Here is a 14,776-nt window from a genome sequence, read left to right as displayed (position 1 = left end):
TATCATTTTAAAAATACCAAATTGACACCTGTATCATAAAAACCCGAAATATACCCAACTCTACCCAGAACTATTTTTTTTTTTTTTTTTTACCACTTGTTAGTTGAACAAATCGGAGAGAAAAAAAATCGATTTAATAACACAAAATGTAAATTTTTGTTTTCTCTTAAGCAGCTATGTTTTTTACAGTTTTAAAATATTAAAATTTTAAATTAAAAATTTAAAATATTTAAAATATTAAAATTAAAATTAATTAAAATGTGTTTAAATGTAACGTCTCATGCATAGATGTATTTTTCCTGATGGTCCTCTGCCAATAACTGTTCTCAAGAAGGTCATGATGACCAAGAAAAAAAATCTGTTGAATTTATAACCCCGCTCGTGCATACTTCACTCTGTCCGTGTCTGACCACCTGCTGCACTACACACATTTTACATATACGTTTCCGGCATTTAGCAGACGCCCTTATTCAGAGCGACTTACAGTTTATCTCCTTATACATCTGAGCAGGTGAACCTAGGACCTTTCGGTTAGTAATCCAACATCTTATTAACCACTAAGCTTAATTAGTGTGAACTCTTTGATCTTTTCAGGACAGAATATGGATTCTAGACTAGCTTGTTCCTGTTATTCTGTAACACTGTTTAAGTGTTTAATTTAAAGAATTGCCAAAATACCTACAGATACAATTTTAAAATTAGTTTATATAACAACTTCAGCAGCGACCTCATTTCCCCTCTCGTCTGTTCCAACCTCTCAGCATCCCAGTATATTAATCACTGTCCTGATCATCTCTTGTATCATCTGCCTCTGTTTCTCACCGAGTCATGCTTTAAGTTAGATTTAATTTTTTTTATGCTTGAATGATTCATAGGTCGTTATATTTCTCTGAGACTGGTTGAGAGGAACTGGACTGAAAATGAGAGACCAAAAACGTCCTTCAGGAGAACTAGTCCTCCAGACTACATTAAAGATAGAAGTCTGGCTCTTTGGAAGCAAAATATAAAGAAATGTGGGGTGGATCAAGACTTTGTGCGGTGCCTTCAATATAAACCTGTGCAATTATCTAATCGCAAAAAGGTATTTTTTTTATTACAATCAGTACTACATTTGATGTGTACTGAACATGACCAATAGACTCTGAGACTCGTGCTAAAACTGTCCAATCAAAAGCCTCACCCATCAGTGCGTTGATGGTTTTAAATGAGTGGCGTGTGGTTTTGAGTTGTTTTTTTTTTTTTGTTTTTTTTAAAGACTAATTTGGTACTCAAATATTGATATAAATAATGAATACGAAGCACTCGCAGGCATCATGCCGAATGAGACAACATCGAAGAGACAAGAAAATCACAGAAACTGTTCCATATTGTTTACCGGATTGTTCAATTCCAGCCAATAGGAGGCTCGATGAGGGATGGTACCAGCCAATCAGAACCTGGAGGCGTGGTACATTCTGACGCTACAGAGAATTAACTAGAAGTGTGTTTAGCTGAGCAACAAATCCTTTGACAACAATAAATTCTATACTGTAGAATTCAAACTACCTTACAATGTCTGTGACATTTACCTTACGCTGATAAAATAATAATGATGATATAACCTAACATAAGAGGCATGTCCTGTGTAGACATTTATTTATTTTATTAGATGAGTGCAATGAATGTTTTTGTTAATAAAATGAGAATCATGTAAGAACACCATCGTGATCTTACTCCCATGAAGAAAAATCATGGTTCACATTTTAGCAGGAAAGATGCAGCCCTTCTTGTCCACATGTCCCCAGGGCTGAGATCCACGGTTATTAGCCGCAGGTGGTTATTTCTTCCGTAGTTTCTCAAGAATAGAACAGACAGTCCGTCCCGGGTATCGTCTCCGGTCGACTGACAGTTTTATGAACCTCGATCAAAATAATGGTGGCAGAGAACCTCTAGGTTAATCAAAGCAGGGACGAAAGAGCACTTCCTGATCGACTATAATCTACTTAAAGCTCTTAAGGTTTAATATAGACTGAATTTATCGTTGGCACTTTTGGCGTAGCTGCTGTCTGAAACGGAAAAAGGCTTAAAAGTTGGCAGGACCTGATGCCGTACGCAGAGTGCCATTACTGTAAGCAGCGTGTCACTTCGGCTAAACAAAAAAAAGACGGTCAGGGTTGCGTTGCCCTGTGGCGGTGTCCTTTCGCATTTCATCTTCGACAGGAAGTCGGTCTTCAGTTCTCTTTTCATGTTCTTGCCAAATCCCAATGAGAGATGTCGAGAACTTTGTGTGTGTTTTCATTTCATTTTGTAGGCACACTTCCTTTAGGCTTCACCACCTGAAAGCATTTCCTTTGTGGACTTCCTGAGGTAACGCAGGTGCTTTTTATGCAAAATTAGAATTGTACTTACTCTCGCATCAACGCTGCGTTGTTTTGCATTGATGGAAGGATAATTTATGAAAAAAAGCTATAGAGCATGTTTTATTTTTGGTTCTGAAAGCGACCCATTATTGATCCCGGAGGGATTTGTGGGAGGGATACAGGAAGGGATTTGTCTTTCGTATCTACACGCTGTCTAGCCATGCTGGCTTGAACAATATCACAATAGAGAACTGTGCGTCAGTGGGCTGTGTAAGTTAGCTGAAGCTTTAAGTCGCGTACGGTGCCGGTAGCAAAGGTCAGTCAGGGTGGCTGCAGTCTGGGAGTCGTGTTTCTGTTTTCAGGCAGAAAAAAAACCATTGCATGCGTGCCTCGGCATTGCTTGCTTAAAGTTTGGCAAATCTTATCTTGTTACACTTGGGAAGGTGTCTGTTGCCATAATGACCTTTTCAACCTGGTAACATGAGCTTGTTTTAACAAAAGTAGATTGACATTGTTTTCAGATCCATGTGTACTTTTCGCTTGGTGCGATGTTTGTTTATGCGTTCAGGCTGGATAAGGAAGAGATTACTTGGAAGTTCTAGAAGAGAACCCGGTGATACGGTTACATTGTTAAGCGCTAATGTGTAGAATATTTTAAGTTCAGGTATCAGGTGCTAAAAAACGTGTGAGGGATCCAGAATAAATGACAGCAAGGACAGTTGAGTGATGCATTAAAATGATGAAGAACCACAGTTTAAAACGGCATGAGAATCTTAAAAAAGGGGTCTGGGATAACTCCGTGATTAAGGCATTGGACTACGGTTTGGAAGGTTCCAGGTTCAAATCCCACGACTGCCAAGTTGTCCCCGTTGGGCCCTTAACTCTCAGAAAAAAAAGAAAAAGAAAAAGATTAAACTTGAATAACTAGAGGTTTAAAGATCTGTTACACTATTTGGCCAAACCTGCAGTGATATTGTATCCAAATACATATATTTCAGTATGGAGCTGGTCCCCGTTTTGCAGCTATAACAACTTCCACTCTAGTTCGAAGACTGCCCACAAGGTTTTCTGTGGGAATTCATGTGTTTATGAGATCAGGCAATGATGTTGGACGAGAAGACCTGGCTCGCAATCTCTGTTCCAGTTCATCCCAAAGGTGCTCGATAGGGTTGAGATCAGGGCTCTGTGTTTGGGCCGTTCAGGTTCTTCCAAACCTTGTCTTTGTGCACTGGGGCAAAGTCACACTGCTGCCTTCCCCAAACTGTTGCCACAAAGTTGGAAGCATAGCATTGTCCTAGATGTCCTGGTATGCTGAAGCATTAAGATTACCCTTAACTCGGGGGAAAGGGGTCTAATAGATAGAAACACCTGAATTCAGTCAGTAACAGGTTTGGTCAAATACTTTTGTCCATATAATGTATTTCTGTTTTTGCTAAATAGGGTCGGTTTTCGTGAACACAGAGTGGATAGAAATGGCCTATTTGTTGTTTAAAGGTCAGTCACCTGCATAGCGCACTGCATAGCAAAGAGCAAGTGTTTGGCTAGTATCGCAAACTCTTCCTGCAATGCATAAAAGACATGATTTAAAAAAAGATTTATATTAATTTAACATTGGCCATGCATTCTTGATTTAAACCTGTGCACCAATTAGTTTGTGCACCCCTGATCACGTTTCTATTTGATTCATAGCCACTCGTGGCTGAAGATTGGTCTTGATGATAAACATGGCAAAGATAGTGCATGAAGCTACTACTTACTCGAGCCTCTAATTCATTGCATACATTAATTCAGTCCCATATTCAGTAAGGTAGTTAATCATTTAAGCATTTGGGTCAATGTCGAGATTTTCTCAGCTTACCCACTAGCCAAGGTACAAAGCTTAACTAGCATGTTCCAGGTAGAACTGAGAAGAATAATTGGCACAAGAAGCACATTGGCATTTCCCGATTAGACAAAAGGACTCCAGCAAGCCTTAGGAAGGAATTACCATGTAAGGAATGAGAAAGCAGTAAGGGTGTTGGTTTGAATGACGTACGACGTAGAACAAAGAGAGATCTACGAGATAGTGGAATGGGAGAGTACACACAATATCTGAATTGTACGGAGCATCAATTCTCCGATGTTCATTTGTTTCTTGTTCTATGGTGTAGGTTCACAATATTTCAGGTGTGCATGGTATGTCATGTGGTACATGTGTTATAAATGCTCACAGTAAATAGTGGTGCCCTGTTTTATGCAGTACTCCTTCGCGTGCGAATAACATTGCAGACTCGGCGCCATTATTGAGAAACGATTTACCAACACCAGTTGCACTTGTGGTACAATTGGTAAATGCTTGTAAATACCATCCCCCTTTTTTATTCCTCATGTGTGAAAGTTGATGCTTCAGTGTTATATTCGTCATGCTGGTCATTTGACCATGCTTTATATTTATATTGTAAAAAATATATATATTTATGTGAATTGGCTTATGTTTTTTAAATCAGTAATTAACAAGCTCATGATGTATTTATGACCTAAAGTCTTTGTAGAGATTTGGATTTGTGTTGGGTGGTTATGAACTTCCCTAAATGATGTTGCATTATTGTAAGCAAACAGTCTCTGAAAAAAAAGTCACTTAATACCCGTAACATGTAGACACAGTGAACTGGATGTCCTCACGAAACATCCAGTCAACCATTAACAGCTGTTTATCAAGCGTGGTACGAGATGTGGGAACTTTTTTTTTGTGTGTGTTTAGTTCCAGTGAAAAGAGGTCACACAAAGTGTGTGTGAGTGAGGGAGGGTTTCTACACATGCATCTTTTTAAAAATAGTCTTGATCTGGAAACGGATTTGTCCCAACAGGGATCTTTTTCACCACGAGGTTAGATTAATAATGGGGTCACTGTTTATTTCTGCAAATTGAGCAGAAACAGCTGGCCAAGCATGTGAGCATTTTGATGCTCCTCTCTTCCTGGATGTCCGGGTTCTTTGGCCTGACGTTTCCTCTTGTAACTCATTTTGGAGGTTAGAAGGGAGGTGCACTTTTTCTGTTCTCTCTGTAAGGATAGATGGGGATGATGCATTTACAGAATATGGTTCAATTCAGATTTCTCTTTGTACAACTTGTCCCCTACATACGAACAAGTTCTGTTCCAAGAGCTCGTTTGTAAGTCCAGTTTGTTTGTAAGTCCAAAGAAACATTGTCTAGGTACTAGAATAGTGACACAATTGATTATACATGGGATACAAAGGTACAGTGTTCTTTGGACTGAAGCATACATTATCTTAAGGGTATCGGTGCAAGATCATGTACAACAGCTAAAAGCTCAAAGAGAAAAGAGGTATTAGGGTAACTGGTGTAAGTTAGGTTAGATCATGGTTGCAAATTGAAAGGCCGAAAACAAGAAATAAAAATGTGCATGCTTGTGATCTAACATTGGGCTAGGGTTAAGGTTTTCATAATATTTTGCTTGTCTTGTTTTAATGCCAGTGCTCGGTCATACAAATTGCACTCTCCGCTCTTTTATTTAGATCCTCCATGCTCTGGGACAAGCTGCTGGTTATTAGGAGTGCATCGTACTGCTTTGATATCGTGTCCTTTTTTTGTTCGGCCCTGAGAAATGTGTCTGGACTTCATTTTCTGGGAGTCATGTCTGTCTAGTCTGCCTCTCATCATCATTGTCAAAACAGACTGGCTATGGAGCTGATGGATGCAAGAAGAAACGAGAAGGAGAACTTCTCACTGAGAAGGATGCGCCCTTCTCAAAGCCTCGTGCTGGCTACGTCCTCGCACACACACGGATGTTTTTAGCTGTCAACAGAGAAGGAGCTCTGATTAGCAAAACAGCTGGATTTGTGTGTGTGTGTGGGAGAGTCATTAGCTAGTTTTACATGTCTATCATGGCCCAACTACTAGTTCATAGTAGTTTTTTACTAAGCTAGAGTATAAAATTCACCTCTATTTCACATCCGTATGCAAGATGCCGTTCAATCGCAGAATGCTGTAGGTAAACCACAGTAGCTTGTACTCCTTCACTGATTATTGGCTAAAAAACTATGGCATCCAACCCAGATGTTCTGGGTTTCTCAGCTGATTACAATTAGTTATGGGAACTGAAATACATAGCCGACTAAAATCTTTAGATGTTTAACTATCCTGCGTAGGGCTAGCCAACATCAATAAAAAATATTGCAAATCCATTATTTTTAAAATTCCTCATGATTGACATGGTGCAGACGTTTAAACAAGGTTTTGAGGCCTGATGCATTGCATTTTAGAATTTAGCAAAACTTTTAGAACTTGGTTTCAGGATCTTACAAAAGCTTTAAGTAAAGTACGCAGACTTTCAGAACTAAGAAAAAAGTGTTAAGTTCTGAAAGATTCAATTAAATCCAATTTTATTTATATAGCGCTTTTAACAATGGTCATTGTCTCAAAGCAGCTTCACAAAAATGAAAGAAATAAATTTTTCAATTTCAAAAATAAATAAAATAAATAAATAAATTGGAGATTAAAAAAAAGCTTCTTTTTTTTTTTAAACAAATTTTTAGGAGTTTATAGAAACTTTCAGATCTTACCTGACTTTACACAGGCTTTAGGAACTTTTTAGAAAAGCTTTATGAACAATGCATTAATTAACTTTTCAAACTTTTTTTTTTTTTTTTTAACTATTTTAAAAACATTTAAAGTTTACACATTATTATTATTTCAGGAGTTTACAAAAAATTAGAGGACGTTGCATGAAGTTTTTATCTTGTTCTTCTTTTCTTCAGGAACATGTAAAAACTCTCAGAACCTGACACAGTTTCATAAACGTACAAAAGCTTTGAGAACGTTGCCCAAGTACTTTTCAGGAATTTATGCAGGTTTTCAGGACTTTACACATGCTTGTGGAAATTTCCATGTGGTTTCAGGACCTTTTAAAATCTCTAAATAACTTCAGATTTCACAACTTTTAAAAGGAGTTTAAACATGTTTTATCACTTTGCACACACTGTTGATTTGCAGCAGTAGACACACTGCAAATAACCCTGAGAAAATCGCACTAAATGCTCAATATGTGGCATAAATGTTTGTCCAGATCTAGTGGTTCTGCGGTACAAGTTCTAACGAAAGTAATTGCCTAAGGAAAGTGCATTAGTCACCTTTTATAGTTTTTATCGCAGTTTCAAAATATCTGCTCTTATCTGTTATTTCATGTTTATAACCAGAATTTGGGGTCTCTATATGGTACAGAACTGAAACGCAAAGGATCAAGAGGTTACAAATGGGGTATTTGGGAGTTCTAGCTTTTAACCTGCTAACATTAGTCATAAGGTGTGTGTGTGTGTGTGTGTGTGTGTGAGAGAGAGAGAGAGAGAGAGAGAGACTAGATGACGTGTGTAAGTGCTTTTAAATGAGTGAGTAAAAAAATGAGAGCAGGACACATGGTTGTCTCGAAAGCACACTTTTTTTTTTTTTTTTTTTCCTGTTAGGGTAGCATTCATATCATACCCACATTGGTCTAACGGCACATATTTGCCTGCAAAGCTCGACTTTTCCCCATCTGTCATGCTCAGTCTGTTGACTTAAAGCCGAGCGTACACTCGCCTTTAAACCGCTGTGTTTATAGAGCTGCTAGCACATTGTCAGAGCAGCGTAACATTTTCTCTGTATTTATAGAAGTAGACGATTTCTCCGTTTCCAAAAGGAAATGAGGCGTGTGTGTGTGTGCATACATGTGTACCTGCAGGTTTTCAGGCCCTTCTGAGAACCAAATGTCTCCATAATAGGAGTACAGGATTCTTTCTTTCTCTTTCTTTGTCTTTTTCTTTCTTTCGTTCTTTCTTTCAGAGACGGAACATTTCCTTCTGGCTAACTTCCTTTTTAGCTTCTAATCTCAATGTGCTGAGTGCCACATGACCAGATCAAATCAAACACAGACGTTTGATCCAGAAGTACTTACAGCCAGGGCCAAAAGTTTTGAAAATGTCACAAATGTACATTTTCACAAAGTCTGCTGCATGAGTGTTTTTAGATCTTTTGGTTGGATGTATATATATACTTGGGTATAATGAAGTAATCGACGATTACAATAAGTTAATTCAAAGAGTCAATATTTAGTGTTGATCCTTTTTCTTTTTCAAGACCTCTGCAGGTCGCCCTCTTGTGCTGTCAATCAACTTCTGGGTCACATCGTGACTGATGGCAGCCCATTCTTGCATAACCAATGCTTGGAGTTTGTCAGAATTTGTGGGTTTTTGTTGGTCCACCCGTCTCATGAGGATTGGTCACAATTTCTCAATGGGATTAAGGTTCTGGGGAGATTGCTGGCCATGAACCCAAAATTTTGATGTTTTGTTTCCCGAGCCACTTAGTTATCACTCTTGCCATAATTGTGCAAAATTGTGATTCAGCCCACACCCTTGGCTAAGCAGCGACCCCATACATGAATAGTCTCGGGATGCTTAACTGTTGGCATGACACAGGACTGATGGTATTAATATTTGTGTTATTTTCAAAACTTTTTTTGTCCACAGCTATAGAAGCTGATCTAGTATCGTTTTCCCGTCTGTTCAGAACTTTTTACGGACGTTTTCTTGTCTGTTCAGAACTTTACGGGCGTTTTCACGTCTGTTCAGAACTTTACGGACCGTTTTCACGTCTGTTCAGAACTCTACGGACCGTTTCCACGTCTGTTCAGAACTACGGACGTTTTCCCGTCTGTTCAGAACTTTACGGGCGTTTTCACGTCTGTTCAGAACTTTACGGACCGTTTTCACGTCTGTTCAGAACTCTACGGACCGTTTCCACGTCTGTTCAGAACTTTACACATCGTTTCCACGTCTGTTCAGAACTTTACACATCGTTTCCACGTCTGTTCAGAACTTTACACATCGTTTCCACGTCTGTTCAGAACTTTACGGAAGCTTGCAAGATCTTCCCACAGTTTTTACAGAAATTTAGGACTTTAAATCAGGTTTCAGAACTTTACACACACTTAAAGACTTCCAACTGTCAGACATTCACACCTTTTTACTTAAGTTTAAAACGTCTTTACGGAACCTTCACATTTATATTTATGAACTTCACACAAGCCTCCAGCATTTTTGGATTATTTTTTTTCACGACTATATGCAAACGTCCAGAGTTTTACACATTTTCAGGAGTTTACACAAGTTTTGAGGACTCTACACGTTTTCAGAACTTCACTCGATTTTTATGACTTGACACACAACTTTTTCACTCCAAAAACGGATTCTGGGAATATTGGTAAAATTTTAGGATATTAAGCCAGTGTGCATGTAATGTAGGTGTGGACTTTAAAATAATAAATTGTCTTTATATTCTTTTTTTTTTTCTTCGTGTACTTAACAAAAAAAATTGGTTACATTGTTATTTAATTAAAAAGCAAGCAAAGAATACCAAAAACTGCATTTAAATAATGAAACCACTGTGAAGTTAAAGTCGGGTCACATTATATTTTCTCTTGTTGATTGTTCACAAGCCCCAAACAGCGGTGGGGCGAACAGGATAAGCAGCATGTCATGAAAGGTTTGGGGTTGGGTGGCCGTATATTTATGTACATATTTACTGTTACTGTCCTGCAGTAGTAAAAGTCCTTACGCATAATGTAACACCGTTTGAGGCTATTTGCCTTGATCACTTCTATTTGGTGGTGTGTGCCTGTGTGTGTGGGACTTTGCAAAACTCGTGTGTTTATGTACGTAAATAATGTGCGCAAATGTAAGAAGTCATGTTTCATTTCAGGTACAAGTTATTTGCCATGACTGGGTCTGAACACAACGTTCCAGAATAAACCGTACCTAATTTGGTAACGCTTGTCTGATGCGGGGAGTGAGTGTGTGTCTGTGTCTACTTTTATCAGGGGCTGCGGAGTCTTAAATTATCTTCAGGAACAAAGGGAAATGATGAAGTATGAAGTTTTGAGTGTGATATGAAAAGTTGCTCTTGGTTCGACTAGTGCATGCTTCATGCGATTATCTTTCCTTATCCAAGAGAAGTATAATTCTTTTGAGGATTTGAATGATTTTTAATATTTCCTATACATTGTTTGCTAGAAATGGGAATCAGCAGTCACCTCCCGATACGATATTATCGCCAGTCTCATTAAAATTGTGATTCTATCACAATTTTATAAATATTCCAAAATCATATAAATTGTTTTTTTCAATTTAGTTACAATTTTAAGACTTTAAAAAGAGTTTAATAAGTAATTAAATATAACCTGTTCTGCATAACATTAGTTTTCTCACCTAGAAACCAAGTGCAGCATTTAAACAATACAAACCAACTACAAATACAAGTTCTCTGTTGTCCGCCATAATTATTATTTCTAAACAAACTGAGCAAATAATTCACTCCTACCACATGGGATGAAAACGTGTGAATAGTTCAAAGTGCACCACCTGTAGGATTATAAAGAAACTAATGTTTTACTGCCTCAAAAGCCTCCAAGGTCTCAAAACTCAACTTGTCCGTGAGCTTCTAATGCAAGTGATTTACGGACTAATTAGCGCTCGCTGTGTCTCCACACTGGTGTAAGCGTGTTTATTGGGTGTTTAAGCCCAGTTTGCTCACATAAAAGAATAAAGTGGCTTTTAACGTGCGCGATTTACGCTCGGTACAGAGTCATTTCTATCTGAGGCTGATCACCGACCAAACAAAGTGAAAACCAGCTAATTCTGTTCACAGGAAAATCAACTGGTTCATCTTTAATATAAATGTTTTTTTTAATATTATTATTATTATTATTATTATTATTATTATTATTATTATTATTTTGAAGTCACTGTGGTGATGCATGAATCAATACACAAAGGAATTGTGATTCATGTCTGAATAGACAAATTAGCATTTGTACAATTCATACTGTTTTAAATAAACAATTAGTTTTATGTAACATTGATTGCACCAAATTTTACATTTTGGAGTAAGTAAGGTTTAGTTATTATTTTGGCAAGTTGATGATTAATGCATTAGTTGTTATTGAAAAATGTACTGATTAAAAGATAAGTAACTGGTGTGTTATAATGTTTGTTTTAAATAGTACAAGTAGTTCCTGAATTATGAAACCGGTGAGGCCGACTAATTTCAGACCCCCCCCCCCCCCCCACACACACACACACGTACGATACACCAGACATTTTATACATCCACTTAGACACTGAAAATATTTTATAAGATTGTAAATATTGGTATCTGATGCACTGCAGTGTCTATTTTTGGTACAATAAACAAATTATCTGAGACATTGGAATGTGTGAGACAGTCCCCTCAGATTCTAAACAAACAAGTCAATAAATAAATAAAATTTTCTTTGGAATTATTATGAATTCTGTGCATGGTTAAATGCGTATATATTCCAGTCTGAAGGAAAGGGAACAAATATTAGTCATAATCAAGGCAGCAGTTTTTATTTATTTATTTATTTATTTATTTATTTATTTACCTCCGGCTGTCGTTTTACATGCATGTCAGCGTACATCCTCATACCTCAAACAAGCAATCAGATTCAATATGTACTGATCCAAAACCTCCCTAATAAACAAATCAGGTGCAACTAAACTCTCCTTTATTATCCTAACTTGTTCCTTGGCTGTTCTCAAATAGTTACACACAGTTTGTCAAAGCATTAAACTGGGTTAATCATTAATGAAGCAGGATTGTGATGCAGTCACGCAAGCCTTCCAAGCTACCCAAGATCATGTCCATCATGTTCATTGCCTTCCTCCTCTTTCTCAAGTCCTTTTTCCACCCACTCTATCAGGGTAAAATCCGGCACCGGCTTTATTTTCCAGTTCTCCCAAAGACTGATATTTGATCCCTCAGAGCAGCGAGTGACGATAAGAGTCCGAGGAACAAAAGCTCTGACGTGTTTCACCGTTTGCTGTGCAAACACAAGTTGAGATGCTGATGTTTGCAGGCTTGAGACTCAAGGAGCTTAACATTGCAACAGCACAGCACTTTTTTTTTTTTTTTTAACCATTATGACATCCCTTAAACTGCTGTATGTAGAGACAAAGCGGATGAGATTTTCCCTTTTAATATAGAATCTGATTTCAAGGATAAAGATGCAGACCCGTTTCTGTACCAATAATAAAGGAATATTGGCCAATTTCTTCCCCCCATACAAATTATGCTAATTACTCAAGTTTGCTCTTGACCCCCTTAGGCATTGTTCAGACTCTATAGTTGTGTAATGCTGCGTAAATGACCCGAAGCTAAAATAGTTAAAAACGGTATTTACGGATTTTAGTTTTTATTTAAGCAAATGAGCCATTTGAGACGATGTCAGAGACATGAAACGATCTATTACTTTATTATTGGCTCTATTAGAAGGTTTTCGGTTTCTCAAGATTTTAGACATTTCTTGAATGCATTCCTGAGGACTCGTGGTTTTATTGATTTTCAGTTTATTCTAGTGTAAAGCGAGGACAGTGCTTGTCTAACCGGAAGTTGTGAATAAATTTATCATGAATGAGAGCATAAAACCTATTGAAATTTACAAAAGACTTCAAGCACAGTACAGTGATGAGACTCTTAGCCGCAGTCGCCGCTGTGGGAACTGTACACACAATCATTCGCCAACACCACTTGCACATTACAGGAACTCTGCTGGGAGTTATTACCACATCCCTCGTACAGTCCTGACCTCGCTCCAAGCCATTTCCACATGTTTGGGCCATTAAAGGAGTTCCTGGGAGGCCAGGGTTTCAGACTTAAAGCAGGCAGTTCGATCATGGTTCTGGCGTACTGCAAGAACTTTCTACATTGATGGTATCTAAGCTCTAGTGAAACGCTGGGATAAGTGCATTCGTTGTAGCAGGGGATTTTATACAGAAGTCCCACTTTGACCCCTCTTAGTACAGTGGTACCTTGGCATGCGAACAGACTTGTGATTTTCGCCATAAGAAGTAAAATTTGCATCGGCATACAAAGCCAAGCAAAACAAGATTAAATACGGATTTTTTTTCCCTTTTTTTTCTTTGCAAGGACGATAGCTAGAACAAAAGGGAGGCACTTTGAGTTTTGTTTTTACTTTTTTTTTGGGGGGGGGTGGTGGGGGTCCGTAACAGATTATCTGCATTTACATTCTTTCCTATGGGAAAATACGTTTTGCAATACGAAATTTCGTCGAAAGAACTAGTCTCTGGAACAGATTAAATTTGTATGCCAAGGTGCCGCTGTATTAATATTATGCTTAATTATGTTAATATGCTTTTGGGTCTTGAATAAATTTATGGGCTTTTTTTCCTAATATTTTTATTTGTATAATTTTTTTATTTGTATTTTTTTTTTATTTACAAACTGACTGAAGCGGCTGCTAAATATATTTTGTGTTATTTGTATCTTTTCAAATGTAAAATACATTATTATAGATGTTTTGTTCATTTATTTATTCAACATATACAAGTCGAATTGTTTATTATAATTTTGTTTATATTATGATTTAGTTCATTATTAATTCATTATGATTAATTCAAAATCATATTGCGATCGTAAAAGTTAAATACCACAGTTTAAATAGCAATCATTTAGTATCTTAACATATTTTTCTAGCCTAACAGCAAACAATGAAGCAAATGTTCATGTTAAGAGGACGTTTGTCAATATTTATTTAGCAGCTTAAGAGTGGTTGGAAAAATAAAACAAATGAAAAAAGAAAAACTTCGATTATTAGTGAACTCAATATAGATTTTTTATTGCATCACCGACCATGTTGATCCTACGGATCCTAACAATCTTCTGATGTATTTGGGCTTATTTTTTTATTTTTTTTAAAGGCGTTTAACATTACGTAACTGGATGTGACTTGGCAAGTGTAAGTCTGGGTTTAAGTGAGTCAGAGGATGTAAAAACATTTAAACAGGCACTACTGTTCTCCAGGTGCCATCTCTCCCATTCTGCCTCCTCATGTCCTTCTGTCCTTCCAGTGTGTACTTGATCAACTAGTTTCTGTTTACTGAACGCTTTCCTTCCTGCTTATTTATGAAAATCACCCTGAAAATAGCTTCAGCCTAAGAATAGGCATGCTGTGTGATCCAGGAGAGATTATACAGTACAGTCGGGTGATAAACACATCCCGCTTGAGTGCACGTGTTCCAGTTCCTCGAGAAAAAGAAAGAGGGAAAAAAAAGATAGAAAAGTGGCCGCCTAAAAACAGAAAACGACTTGGGACTCGTGTGTAATCTTTCAACTTAAACAGATATTTCCTGTCTTACTCGTATTAGGTTTTTAGACTCCCTCCCTCCATCCCACTCCTTCTCTCCCTCTCTCTCTCTTTCTTTCTCTCTCCCTCTCAACCACCATCTAAGTGGGATTGTATTAGAGGGTCATGTTCACGTTGAACGATCTTCATCAGGTGTGTTGACTTTCTGCACATGCCTGCGGTGAGTCTCTCTCTCTCTCTCTCTCTCTCTCTCTCTTTTTTTTTAAAATCTACTTTAATG

The 14,776-nt window shown here is 37.6% G+C and overlaps 1 protein-coding gene across 4 annotated transcripts in view; it reads left to right on the top strand.

Moving 5' to 3' along the window:
- itprid2 (ITPR interacting domain containing 2) overlaps positions 1 to 14,776 on the top strand; it is a 77,464-nt gene that overhangs the window by 21,006 nt on the left and 41,682 nt on the right. Inside the window, exon 1 of one of the 4 annotated variants that reach the window (XM_053496143.1) lies at positions 14,573 to 14,716. The exons of the other annotated variants lie outside the window; for them this stretch is intronic. The gene's annotated coding sequence lies outside the window, so the exon portion shown is untranslated. Of the gene's footprint in view, positions 1 to 14,572; positions 14,717 to 14,776 lie in introns of those variants that run through there. 4 annotated transcript variants of the gene reach the window in all.

The sequence above is a fragment of the Clarias gariepinus genome, chromosome 5 (genome assembly GCF_024256425.1).
Source record: "Clarias gariepinus isolate MV-2021 ecotype Netherlands chromosome 5, CGAR_prim_01v2, whole genome shotgun sequence".
Classification (NCBI taxonomy): domain Eukaryota; kingdom Metazoa; phylum Chordata; class Actinopteri; order Siluriformes; family Clariidae; genus Clarias; species Clarias gariepinus.
This window is presented reverse-complemented; position numbering and strand designations above follow the sequence as displayed.